Here is a 12419-nt window from a genome sequence, read left to right as displayed (position 1 = left end):
ACTTTTTTTGTAAGAACGAGGATGAATTGTCGCACCTCCTCTGGCAACCAGTGTTATAATACCTCAATATTATTGAGCCTTTGTGGTCTAATTTGGAGAGAATGGCGCGTGATCGCTATCCACCCCCATCATCATTAGCTGAACTTGCCGCTCTTTTGCCGGAAGAATGATATACAGGGTGTTACAAAAAGGTACGGTCAAACTTTCAGGAAACATTCCTCACACACAAAGAAAGAAAATATGTTATGTGGACATGTGTCCGGAAACGCTTACTTTCCATGTTAGAGCTCATTTTATTACTTCTCTTCAAATCACTTTAATCATGGAATGGAAACACATAGCAACAGAACGTACCGGCGTGACTTCAAACACTTTGTTACAGGAAATGTTCAAAATGTCCTCCGTTAGTGAGGATACATGCATCCACCCTCCGTCGCATGGAATCCCTGATGCGCTGATGCAGCCCTGGAGAATGGCGTATTGTATCACAGCCGTCCACAATACGAGCACATTTGGTACCGGGGTTGCGTAGACAAGAGCTTTCAAATGCCCCCATAAATGAAAGTCAAGAGGGTTGAGGTCAGGAGAGCGTGGAGGCCGTGGAATTGGTCCGCCTCTACCAATCCATCGGTCACCGAATCTGTTGTTGAGAAGCGTACGAACACTTCGACTGAAATGTGCAGGAGCTCCATCGTGCATGAACCACATGTTGTGTCGTACTTGTAAAGGCACATGTTCTAGCAGCACAGGTAGAGTATCCCGTATGAAATCATGATAGCGTGCTCCATTGAGCGTAGATGGAAGAACGAAACTAAAATGAGCTCTAATATGGAAATTAAGCGTTTCCGGACACATGTCCACATAACATCTTTTCTTTATTTGTGTGTGAGGAATGTTTCCTGAAAGTTTGGCCGTACCTTTTTGTAACACCCTGTATATGGCCACGCGGAGTGGCCGTGCGGGTCCGCAGCTCGTGGTCGTGCGGTAACTTTCTCGCTTCCCACGCCCGGGTTCCCGGGTTCGATTCCCGGCGGGGTCAGCGATTTTCTCTGCCTCGTGATGACTGGGTGTTGTGTGATGTCCTTAGGTTAGTTAGGTTTAAATAGTTCTAAGTTCTAGGGGACTGATGACCATAGATGTTAAGTCCCATAGTGCTCAGAGGCATTTGAACCATTTTTTGGCCGTGCGGTTTGAAGCGCCATGTCACGGACTGCGCGGCCCCTCCCGCCGGAGGTTCGAGTCCGCCCTCGGGGATGGGTGTGTGTGTTGTTCTTAGCATAAGTTAGTTCAAGTAGTTTGTAAGTCTATGGACCGATGACCTAAGCAGTTTGGTCCCTTAGGAATTCACACACACAAAATGATATACGATTCCTTTGAAAACCATACAGGGCTTGTATTTACCGATTCCGAAACGACTGGAAGCTATTTTGAATGCCAACAGGTTTCCAACACCGTATTAGGCATGGTAATATGTTGTGTTTTTGGTGTTTTCATATGTTTGTCAACCCCTATAGTTCCACACACAAATACATCTGATTATTTCACTACCGTCTAACTTCATAAAGTAACTTTAAAACTACTCGAGGACTAGAATTTTACATTTCTTTGAATTCGTAAAATTCATGACGTAAAGTAGAATAATGTGCTAATATTTGGCTGATATTTTGTTCGAAATAATAGTGATTTATGCAATTATGTTTCCCCGCGAAAATAAACAAATAATTAAATAAACAAATAAATGAAACAAAGAATACTTCTCGAGTTCACCACTGATTGCTACTTTCAATTTTTTTGCTGAAAGGAATCATTTCTGTTTATGTTGGCTCCTACATATAAATTAGTGTGAAATAAGTTATTCGAAGTATACTGCCCTCGGAAAATTTTCCTCATCAGCACATTCTATAAATACGTTATTTCAGTTCACATTAACATTTTTTATTAACTTCAAAAAATTCTTTCAATTTTAATCTGACACGTTAAGATTCATATTTCGGAAGAAAAATTCGATCAGTTACAGTATACAAACAAAGCTGTAATACTTTCAAAAGACTCAAAGAAATATGAGGAAATCACTAAGAAATTAGCAGAGGAAATTGAAAACTCGGGTTTACGTCTAATCCTTGCACAATTAAAACGATAGACAACCACGCATATCACGTCTCCACCACCTACACCCCTCTTTGCTACCTGTCGTCGGTGTGGTATTATAAACAGCATGACACCAAAGTTGTCATTTTTCTTAGTCATCTGTCTGCGGGCTGTTTTGACGCTGCGCTCCATCTTCTCATTTCCATGTAACTGCTGCACGTAACATCCTCTACTCTGTTCTGTTTAATGTAGTCTCTGTCCGCCTCCACTATTTTTCCACTACTGCTCCATGCAGCGCTAAGTTCAAGTCAAATGGCTCTGAGCACTAGGGACTTAACATCTGAGGTCTTCAGTCCCCTAGACTTAGAACTACTTAAACCTAAGGACATCACACACATCCATGCCCGAGGCAGCATTCGAACCTGCGACCGCTGCAGCAGCGCGGTTCCGGACTGAAGAGCCTAGAACCGCTCGGCCACAGCGGCCGGCCAGCGCTAAGTCATTCATGCTTGGTGGCCGTATCGAATGTCCCAATAACCTGTCTTTTTTCTGATAAGAGCTTTCCATAGACATTGTAGGACATCGGATTTAGAAAAATAAATTAATCTTAACCTTTTCTGTCTACGTTTCCTACAGACAGTCACTTTTGCAGTTTCTTTCCGAAGCACAACTTTTTAGCGTAAAAAAGTCTGTCAGTCTAATTTTTAGAGTTTTATTATTATTCTTTACTAAAATATTCATGTATATATATATATATGCCGTTCCTCAACACATCACTCTAATTTTATAGATAAATAGCTGAGTACTGGTCGTTGCCCGGATGTGTTCAAATGGTTCAAATGGTTCTGACCACTATGGGACTTAACGTCTAAGGTCATCAGTCCCGTAGAACTTAGAACTACTTAAACCCAACTAACCTAAGGACACCACACACATCCATGCCCGAGGCAGGATTCGAATCTGCGACCGGAGCCCGGATGTGTATTTATTCCAACTTCATTAGTCCATATCCTCCTCCCTCCTGTCTTATCCACGTTCACGCCCACTCTCTCTCTCTATCTTCTTCTCCACCTGTCTCTGTCCATCTTCCTCTGCCCCTCTCTCTGTCCATCTGCACCTTCCCCCTCTGTCCACCGCCTATTCACTCCTCTCTCTGCCAATCACCACTACCATTTCTCTGTCCATTTCTTCTTCCCCATCTCTCTACCCACCTCCTCCGCTATCTCCGCCTCCCGTCTCTCACAGTCCGTATTCTCCTCGCCCCTCTCTCTGTTCATCTCCTCCTCTTCCCTTTGTCTGTCCATCTCATCCTTTTCCCTCTCTCTGTCCATGTCTCCCTTCCCATCTCTCTGTCCATCCCCTCCACCCCACACCTGTATCTATCTCCTCCTTCCCCCTCCCTCTGTCTGTCTATTTCTTCCTCCCCTCTTCTCTCTCCACGTTATCACCCCCACCCCGCTAGAAAGTTGCTGGTTCTAATTTCCTCCCCTCCCCCAACAGAATTTTTTCCACACAGTAAGTAATTTCCAATCACCAACTTTCTCCTCTGAATGCGAAAATACGCTCCTGGAAATTGAAATAAGAACACCATGAATTCATTGTCCCAGGAAGGGGAAACTTTATTGACACATTCCTGGGGTCAGATACATCACATGATCACACTGACACAACCACAGGCACATAGACACAGGCAACAGAGCATGCACAATGTCGGCACTAGTACAGTGTATATCCACCTTTCGCAGCAATGCAGGCTGCTATTCTCCCATGGAGACGATCGTAGAGATGCTGGATGTAGTCCTGTGGAACGGCTTGCCATGCCATTTCCACCTGGCGCCTCAGTTGGACCAGCGTTCGTGCTGGACGTGCAGACCGCGTGAGACGACGCTTCATCCAGTCCCAAACATGCTCAATGGGGGACAGATCTGGAGATCTTGCTGGCCAGGGTAGTTGACTTACACCTTCTAGAGCACGTTGGGTGGCACGGGATACATGCGGACGTGCATTGTCCTGTTGGAACAGCAAGTTCCCTTGCCGGTCTAGGAATGGTAGAACGATGGGTTCGATGACGGTTTGGATGTACCGTGCACTATTCAGTGTCCCCTCGACGATCACCAGTGGTGTACGGCCAGTGTAGGAGATCGCTCCCCACACCATGATGCCGGGTGTTGGCCCTGTGTGCCTCGGTCGTATGCAGTCCTGATTGTGGCGCTCACCTGCACGGCGCCAAACACGCATACGACCATCATTGGCACCAAGGCAGAAGCGACTCTCATCGCTGAAGACGACACGCCTGTCGCGACACCACTGGAGGCGGGCTGCACGATGTTGGGGCGTGAGCGGAAGACGGCCTAACGGTGTGCGGGACCGTAGCCCAGCTTCATGGAGACGGTTGCGAATGGTCCTCGCCGATACCCCAGGAGCAACAGTGTCCCTAATTTGCTGGGAAGTGGCGGTGCGGTCCCCTACGGCACTGCGTAGGATCCTACGGTCTTGGCGTGCATCCGTGCGTCGCTGCGGTCCGGTCCCAGGTCGACGGGCACGTGCACCTTCCGCCGACCACTGGCGACAACATCGATGTACTGTGGAGACCTCACGCCACACGTGTTGAGCAATTCGGCGGTACGTCCACCCGGCCTCCCGCTTGCCCACTATACGCCCTCGCTCAAAGTCCGTCAACTGCACATACGGTTCACGTCCACGCTGTCGCGGCATGCTACCAGTGTTAAAGACTGCGATGGAGCTCCGTATGCCACGGCAAACTGGCTGACACTGACGGCGGCGGTGCACAAATGCTGCGCAGCTAGCGCCATTCGACGGCCAACATCGCGGTTCCTGGTGTGTCCGCTGTGCCGTGCGGGTGATCATTGCTTGTACAGCCCTCTCGCAGTGTCCGGAGCAAGTATGGTGGGTCTGACACACCGGTGTCAATGTGTTCTTTTTTCCATTTCCAGGAGTGTATTTGGTTGACAAAGACCTACATAGGGAGGAACGATCACCACGATAAAATAAGGGAAATATAGGTGTTAACTCTTTCCGCGCGCTATTCGAGATTGGAATAATAGGGAATTGTGAAGGTGGTTCGATGAACCTTCTGCCAGGCACAGAAGTAATTTCCACACAGTAAGTAATTTCCAATCACCAACTTTCTCCTCTGAATGCGAAAATATTTGGTTGACAAAGACCTACATAGGGAGGAACGATCACCACGATAAAATAAGGGAAATATAGGTGTTCATTCTTTCCGCGCGCTATTCGAGATTGGAATAATAGGGAATTGTGAAGGTGGTTCGATGAACCTTCTGCCAGGCACTTGAATGTGATTTACAGAGTATCCATGTAGATGTAGATGTAGATATGTGTACCAAGTTTGGTTGAAATCGATCTAGGGGTTTAGAAAGAGCTTTTCAGCCGCGCCTTTGCCTGCGTGCGCACATGTCATATATACTTTACATATGTTTAACATATATTTGTATACGTATTTCACCGATATCTCTTGAGAATTACGATGTGCAATATAGTTCTCACACAGCTCAAACGTTGACGACATCATATATCCTGCGTATGTGTCGTACAATGATAAAATTTTGCTGGTACATCCGATAGTATATGTGAACGCTGTCTGCAAAGTGCATCGCTAATCAAGTTAGCAGCAAAGAATTAGTAACAAGGGGCTGTTTTACAAAAATGGTTCAAATGGCTCGAAGCACTATGGGACTTAACATCTACCGAGCGAGGTGGCGCAGTGGTTAGACACTGGACTCGCATTCGGGAGGACGACGGTTCAATCCCGCGTCCGGCCATCCTGATTTAGGTTTTCCGTGATTTCCCTAAATCACTCCAGGTAAATGGCGGGATGGTTCCTCTGAAAGGGCACGGCCGACTTCCTTCCCCATCCTTCCCTAATCCGATGAGACCGATGACCTCGCTGTCTGGTCTGCTTCCCCAAAACAACCAACCAACCAACCAACCAACTTAACATCTGAGGTCATCAGTCCCCTAGACTTAGAACTACTTAAACCGGACTGAAGCGCCTACAACCGCTCGGCCACAGCGGCCGGCGGCTGTTTTACAGCATGAACAGTAATTCGTTGCATGATGTAATGCTTTAATTGAATTTCTTAACAAGACGTGATACATCGAAGCATTACCATAATCGAAATGTTCTCTACGCTGCACGCCACTCAGCGTCCAAATCATGAATTTATGTATATGGGTTCTGTCTTGATAATGAATTTTCACTCTGTAGCTTAGCGAGCGCTGATTTGACGCTTCCTGTCTGATTAAATCTGTGTGCCGGACGCCGCTCTAACCTGGGACATTTACCTTTCGTGGGCAAGTGCTCTAACGACTGAGCTATCCAAGGGCGACTCACCGCCAGCCCTCACAACTTTACTTTCACTAGTTCCTCTTCTACTGCTTTCCAATTTTCACCAAAATTCTCCTGCATACTTCACGGGACTAGCACACCTGGAAGAAAGAATATTGCGGAGAAATGACTTAGTCGCAGTCTACGGTGTTGCTCCGGAATGAATTTTCACTCTGCAACGGAGTGTGCGCTGATTTGAAACTTCCTGGCAGATTAAAAGTGTGTGCCAGATGACCACTCTAACCTGGGACTTTTGCCTTTCGTGGGCAAGCGCTCTAGCGACTGAGCTATCCAAGCATGGCTCACGACTCCTCCTCCTTCCCCTCCCCCTACTTTGGAAGGTATAAAGGTATTGTCGAAAGTAAAACTGTGAAGGCCGTGCTTGCATAGCTCATTCTGCAGGTCACTTGCCCGGAAAAGGCGGTTCGAGTCTCGGCACACAGTTTTTGTCTACCAACAAGTTTCAGTTTAGCGTTGTGTCCAACAAAGTGCCGTTCCACAGGTGTAATTCGTGCGTCCACTTAACGTTGATAGCTAATTGGTTGCACAGCTAACTAGGAAACGAAGAAGCTTTGACCCTGCCGTTCCCAAACTTCGATGCCTCAAAGTACCACGGCTTAGCATTTCCGGACAGGGGTTCCCGACAGGTAAATAAATAGTCTCCCTCCTACACAATGTACTGAGCTTATCGGTGTTCTTCTTATCCAACATGCACTAGCATAAGAGAAACAAAATTTTGTTGATACGGTTTCATTCAGCGTGGCAGGCCTAAAACGTTTCAGTTTTCCGTATTGCTAGCCGTAGCTACGCACAGCGGCTCGTGTGGGTGTTATCTAGTGGTCTAGGGCGTCCGCAAGGAACGGGAGGGAATCTGGAGTAGTTTTTATTCATTACAGTATTCTCATACAGATCTGGGAGTGAATGGATGATGATCAGTTGGCCGAGTTGCAATAAGTTTTATGTGTCACATATAAAATTTATTTCTTATGGTATGACACCTTATCGAAACTGAACAACGCGTTTATATAGAAAATGGCAGTCTAAGAGTCTTGTCCCTCCGGACAAATTTCTGCGGACGATCATGTTAGTGGCCTTTACGATTTTGCTATACTGCGGCACTTGTGCATCGCTTTTACACCGACTGCAGCAGTTTTGCATGGTGGTCATATGCGAACACCGAACAAGCGAAAGCTCTCGTTTGGCGCTCGAAGTTGTCATCGCGATTACGGCCGCGGTATCACGACACGGGGATCTTGGCGGCCTTCCACGAAGGTGCGTGTCGGCAACACAGCTCTCAACCAGTGTGGCTGCGACTGCGGCGGCAGCGTTAATAGAACACAGAGACGCGAATAGCCCGGCACGCATTGCGTAACGCGGCCACGCCGGCCGCTGACTGCCCGCAACACGCGCCATCAGAATGACACTGGCTCCTGTCTGCAAGGGCCGCCGCATACCCTTGCTCAGCGCCTCTCCCGTAGTCTATTTATCGGCGTTACAGGCAGTCGACATTGCCCATTCCCCCTTTATCCCCTTATCCACGACGTTATGGTGGTGGGGCGCGCGCGCGCTTTTGTTTGTTTGTTTGTTTGTTTGTGTGTGTGTGTGTGTGTGTGTGTGTGTGTGTGTGTGTGTGAGTGTGTGTGTGTGTGTGTGTGTGAGAGAGAGAGAGAGAGAGAGAATGATTCACCTTCATGGATGGAACCTGAGGGGCGTTCAGCTGTATTTCATTAAAATACTGTTATTCGATAATTCATTGAAGTGTTTTCATGTGTGGTATTTAATTCGATTTCGATTTAGAAATCATACAAATTCATCTCTTCGTTAGGCTGGCATGGAACTTGGCGTACTCTTCACTGATCAGCCAAAACAAACTGCCCACCGCGAGCCTTAACACCGTCTTCGACATGTTACGCATCCGAGTTAATTAGCACTGAAGGTAGCCAATAATGCCGTTGTGTGCACAAATTGAAGCGGCCCGCCAGATACAAAAAAATGGTTCAAATAGCTCTGAGCACTATGGGACATAACATCTGAGGTCATCAGTCCCCTAGAACTTAGAACCACTTAACCCTAGCTGCCCTAAGGACATCACACACATCCATGCCCGAGGCAGGATTCGAAACTGCGACCGTAGCGGTCGCGCGGTTCTAGACTGAAGCGCCTAGAACCGCTCGACCAAACCGTCCGGCCCGCCAGATACAACTAGTATCAGTTGCTCTCATAGTGTAGATGATACCGCACAAGACAGCTCAGCCTTTGGCTCGGTTTCTCACCTTACTACCGTCTCATATGTAATTTTTGTATCGCTGTCTTGTATGGTTTTAGGAAACAAAACGAAGAACACGTTTGGTGACATTGTCTCTGGCGAGCCGTTTGAGTTTGCGGGCGTAACGGCCTGGCTGGCTAACTTCAATGCTAATTTATTCGGAAACGGCGCAGAGTATCTAAATTTTTATTAATAATTATTTCCCAGCACAATCTACCGTGCAGCACCCACACAAGCTTTTCAGAATATTATTGACCACGCTGTACAAGCGGAGCAGAGACAAGTGGGTATCATTCTAGCGACGATCCGAGCTGCGAATGGGGAAATCAAGTGACATAAGCGAGAGTATATTTTGAAGGCCTGGCGCCTGGGAATGAACATCTCGGAAACGGCGAAGATGGCCGGATGATCGCATACTGCTATCGTCAACATCTATGAAAAGTAGTTGAACGACAGTGAAGCCCCACGTTAGCGAAAAGGATTTGGATGTTCACGCCTCATCATAGAACTTGGAGATCGAAGGTACGCTGCTCTGTAAAGCAGGATAGGCGGCGATCTGTGGCAGATTTGACGACGGAATAGAATGCTACTACAGTCACAAATGTTTCGGACGACGCTGTTTAGCGTCAGTTGTTGAATGTGGATCTCCGCAGTAGACCGCTCCTACTTGTTTCCATGTTGACCGAACGACATACTCAGTCAAGAGTGAAAACGCGTTCCCTGATTGGATGAATCACATTTCTCGTAACACAAGGTCGGGTAGTTTTCGGATACGCTGTCATCGAGGCGAAAGGACACGGGCCGGTGGGGACAGTATTATGCTATGGCAGACATCCATCTATGCTTCTATCGGACCTGTGGTAGAAATCGAAGGCACAGTGACAGCTATGGACTACGTGAACGTTATTGTTTACAGCCTAAATCCCTTCATGCACCGAGCGAGGTGGCACAGTGGTTAGCACACTGCACTCGCATTCGGGAGGACGACGGTTCAATCCCGCGTCCGGCCATCCTAATTTAGGTTTCCCGTGATTTCCCTAAATAGCTTCAGGCAAATGCCGGGATGGTTCCTTTGCAAGGGCACGGCTGACTTCCTTCCCCATCCTTCCCTAATGCGATGAGTCCAATGACCTCGCAGTTTGGTCTCCTCCCCCAAATCAACCCAACCCTTCACGCATTCTGTCGTTCCCGACGGTGATGGCATCCTCTGTCCCGGTGGTTTGAGAAGTTTGATAGTGAAGTCATGCTGATGTCTCGGCCAACACATTCGCCCAATCATGAACCCTTTGGAACACATCTGGGGCGCTGTCTGGCGCCAGTTCCTCGCCTACGAACCACCGCTCCATAATTTACAGTAAGGGGGTGAGCTGTGCGTAAACATCTGCTGCCACATACCTAACGAGAACTTTTCGAATCCATGCCACGCAGAGTCGATGCTGTACTGGGTTCCAAAGATGCGCCAACACACTAGTAATCAGGTGTTCGTAATGTTTTGGTTCATAACTCTGGCCTTCATATTAAGTACACACTACTGATTTTTTATGTGATTGGTTCTAGGACCGCCTTACGTACTCAGTATTTAGGTTTACTTTGGTTGCCACAAGCAGATAGGAAAATGAAATTATGTAATTTCGAAATCGATCACGAAAACCCAATACCATCAATAAAGCACTTGAGCAGATTGTCCATTAACAATATACTAATGGCAGTGTGAAACTTCCTCGTCTGTCACAGGCGGCACTGATATCGACGTCTACATCTAGGAGGGCGTGCTGAAAGGTAAAGCACCCCTTCTCCAGGCCACAAGTGGCCCATCGGGACCATCCGACCGCCGTGTCATCCTCACTGAGGATGCGGGCAGGAAGGGCGTGTAGTCAGCACACCGCTCTCCCGGTCGTTATTGTTTTGGTTGGCAGCAGAGCCAACACCGTGTTACTAGAGGAGGCCGAAAGGCACGCGTTTTAGCTCACGCAGGCTGGCGTGAGGTCTGGAACAGGACAAGGAAATTAGAATTTAGAAAAACGGACGTAGCTGGTGGAATACTTAACTTTAATCCATTAATGGTGAACGTCGGTCTGGACGGTACATGATTCACAATATCAATAGTAACTGATAATGGCGCCTTGCTAGGTCGTAGCAAATGACGTAGCTGAAGGCTATGCTAAACTATCGTCTCGGCAAATGAGAGCGTATTTTGTCAGTGAACCATCGCTAGCAAAATCGGTTGTACAACTGGGGCGAGTGCTAGGAAGTCTCTCTAGACCTGCCGTGTGGCGGCGCTCGGTCTGCAATCACTGATAGTAGCGACACGCGGGTCCGACGTATATTAACGGACCGCGGCCGATTTAAAGGCTACCACCTATCAAGTGTGGTGTCTGGCGGTGACACCACAGTTATGATGGTTTTCTTTGACCGGAGCCGCCACTATTCGGTCGAGTAGCTCCTCAGTTGGCATCACAAGGCTGAATGCACCCCGAAAAATGGCAACAGCACATGGCGGCCCGGATGGTCACCCATCAAAGTGCCGGGCACGTCCGACAGAGCTTAAGTTCGGTGATCTGACGGGAACCGGTATATCCACTGCGGCAAGGCCGTTGCCACGTGCTGAAAAGTAATGCTTCGGAATTTTTTGTGCGGAAACTCTTACAGCTTTTTAAATAAAACAAACGTTGTTAACTTTCTACATCTTTATTCTTCTTCTATGCATACTTATTTCTCAACATAGTCACTCTGGCGACGAACACATTTCACCTAATGAGAGACCGGTTTGTTGTACCGTCACTATAGAATGTTTGACTTTGTTGACGGGTCGGCCGGTGTGGCCGAGCGGCTCTAGGCGCTTCAGTCTGGAACCGCGCGACCGCTACGGTCGCAGGTTCGAATCCTGCCTCGGGCATGGGTGTGTATGATGTCCTTAGGTTAGTTAGGTTTAAGTAGTTCTAAGTTCTAGGTGACTGATGACCTCAGATGTTAAGTCCCATAGCGTTCAGAGCCATTTGAACAATTTTTTTGTTAACGGAGCAACAACCTCACCTATACATGCTCCACTTCATTGCTATCAAAGTGGAGTCCTCTAAGGTGTTCTGTAAGTTCTGGAAACATATAAAAATCGGATGGGGTCGAGTAGGGAGAGTATGGAGGATGATCGCTGACGCTGAACCCAAGGCGTTGGTTGATTGCAGATGTCACAGCGCTCGTGTGTAGTCTGGCATTGTCATGCTGAACGAGAGGGTGCTCTTTCAATTCGAAACTCGATTACAGCACGCTATTTCTCACGCACCGAAATACACTGAGGTGAAAAAAGTCGTGGGATAACGACATGCACGGATACAGATGGCGGGAGTATCGCGCACACAAGATATAAAAGGACAGTGCGCTGGCGAAGCTGTCATTTGCGCCGAGGTGATTCACGTGAGAAGATGTCCGACGTGGTTATGGCCGCAAGAAGGGAGTTAACAGATTTTGAAAGCGGAATGGCAGTTGGAGCTGGACTCGTTGAACATTCCATTTCGTAAATCGTTAGGGAATTCAATATTCCGAGATCCACAGTGTCAGGAATGTGCCGAGAATACCATATTTCAGGCATTACCTCTCACCACGAACAACGCAGTGGCCGATGGCCTGCACGCAACGATCGCAAGCACCGGCGTTTGCGTAGAGTTGTCAGTACTAAAAGACAAGCAACACTGCGAGAAA

General features: G+C 47.7%; 1 protein-coding gene and 1 pseudogene across 2 annotated transcripts in view; one reads left to right on the top strand and one right to left on the bottom strand.

The window, feature by feature from the left end:
* The window catches only part of LOC124555744 (b(0,+)-type amino acid transporter 1), a 593057-nt gene that overhangs the window by 364709 nt on the left and 215929 nt on the right, over nt 1-12419 (top strand). The gene's annotated exons all lie outside the window — the stretch shown is intronic.
* On the bottom strand, nt 11205-11322 carry LOC124556978 (annotated as a pseudogene).

This window comes from Schistocerca americana, chromosome X (assembly GCF_021461395.2).
Source record: "Schistocerca americana isolate TAMUIC-IGC-003095 chromosome X, iqSchAmer2.1, whole genome shotgun sequence".
In the NCBI taxonomy this organism is placed as follows: domain Eukaryota; kingdom Metazoa; phylum Arthropoda; class Insecta; order Orthoptera; family Acrididae; genus Schistocerca; species Schistocerca americana.
Note: the sequence above shows the minus strand (reverse complement) of the source record. Positions and strands in the feature narration are given on the sequence as shown.